Source organism: Sander vitreus, unplaced genomic scaffold (genome assembly GCF_031162955.1).
Source record: "Sander vitreus isolate 19-12246 unplaced genomic scaffold, sanVit1 ctg242_0, whole genome shotgun sequence".
Lineage (NCBI taxonomy): Eukaryota > Metazoa > Chordata > Actinopteri > Perciformes > Percidae > Sander > Sander vitreus.
The window spans coordinates 180,849-182,500 of NW_027595415.1; the positions used below are offsets into that span (position 1 = coordinate 180,849).

At 37.8% G+C, this 1,652-nt stretch overlaps 1 long non-coding RNA gene across 1 annotated transcript in view; it reads left to right on the forward strand.

Annotated features, from left to right (window-relative positions):
* The first annotated feature begins 204 nt into the window (after positions 1-204).
* The window catches only part of LOC144513392 (uncharacterized), a 1,908-nt gene continuing 460 nt past the window's right edge, over positions 205-1,652 (forward strand). The window contains exons 1-3 of the long non-coding RNA XR_013501117.1: positions 205-296; positions 747-978; positions 1,572-1,652. The exon at positions 1,572-1,652 is cut by the window's right edge and continues 460 nt beyond it. This is a non-coding gene — a long non-coding RNA (uncharacterized LOC144513392). The remainder of the gene's footprint in view (positions 297-746; positions 979-1,571) is intronic.

Genomic DNA, 1,652 nt, shown 5'->3' on the forward strand with positions numbered 1-1,652 from the left:
GTCACGGAACCGTAAGCCCAACCACGACCTTTCCCTTAACATAACTACGTCAAAAGGGACAGCAATAATCCCCGACCAAACGCGTTTACTTAAAGCGCTAAAGGAGACTTTTAGCATCAATAAGTGTAAATGACCCACATATTGTTTCTCTGGTTAAGTTATTTATGACGCCTTATGCTTTTATTTTGAAAATTCCAAATCCGAAGTAAATGTACAACCATAAAACAAGAAGGAAAAGGCGGTCGAACAAAGGCATACAGTAATATTGTTTAGTACCCGGCTGTTAGAGGCACAAGGTATGTTAGTTTTACATCTCATTTACCTTACAACTGGTTGTAACTTGGGTTACTTTGTGGTGTGCCGTTTTATGGTTTTGCCGAGATTTGAGAGTACAAGCTAGCAAGTTAAGCTAACATTAGCATATTGCCATATTGACCTGTAGTTGGCGTTGTCTGGCTATGTGCCTGTTGTGTAACGTTACATGAAACTGTGTTAATTGAGTGATACTACAGTGAAGTGGATGTAAAAGAATGTTTCAGAGATGTTTGTATATTAATTTGATGTTTCATTATAACTTATGTTGATGTCTACTAATAGAGTTAATAAACACTGGAAGTTAAATACATACAGCATAAAAACACTCAAGTGGAAATTGTCAATAAGTTAAGGGAAAAAAGGGTTAAAATGAGACACTTCATGATGTACTGTATGTAAAGTAAAGGTGTTGTGTTCTTTGTTTTTCTCAGCTCTTACGGTGGTTCAAGATATTCAAGTTGTAGTAAGGAATGTTACAAAGGGACAATAAAACTTTCTGAATCATCAGTATACAAAGAGCCAGACCATCATTCAGCCAGGGACGCTACAATAAGAATGACAAAGGCACCTGACCAAGCGTCCATATTTTACGAGATGGGTGTGAGAACCTGTTGGACTTTTTCATACACATGAAATGTAATGTTGTGCAAACAAAAGAACAAGGTACATAAAGCATCCAAGATATTTGCACTAACATGCACAGTAGACACAGTATTAGGAGTACTATTTTGCACCTGTGTTTTTTACTCGTGAAAAAGCACACTTAGACTACTGTCACTGAGAGAGAGAATACAATTGTTTAACAATAGCAATAGGGAACGGATGGATGGACTTACAAGACACCACAAATGCATACAGGTCAAGACCATAGTAAAGCCGTAGTACAACTTACCGTTTCTTTTGATTTTTTTTTCTCACAATGTATACTTCCATACTTTGAGTCTGGTGGGCTTAGGATGCTTAAAAATACTGATTATTTACAAGTTGACAGTACGTCGTGCCCACACATGCATCATATGTAAAACTGCATGTCATAAAGATGCTATGTCTGATAGCTGAAGACAACACAGGCATGCAGATTTAATTTTCTGTGTGCAAAGGCAAACAGTTTAGAATCATATTAAGAGAAAAAGCCAAGTCTTCTAGCTTGTAGTCTAGGGGTCTATTCTCTGTGCCTAAATTAAAATACTTGCATACAATTTCTTTTAGTTTTTGCATGTTCCAATATGAATACCATTTTTCTTTTTTTTGTCCAGGCCGGAGGAAACGACCTTGGGAACAGGAGCACCTGGCTGTCCTGAGGGAGATGCAGGCGTTGGAAGTGGAGCATCAGGAGC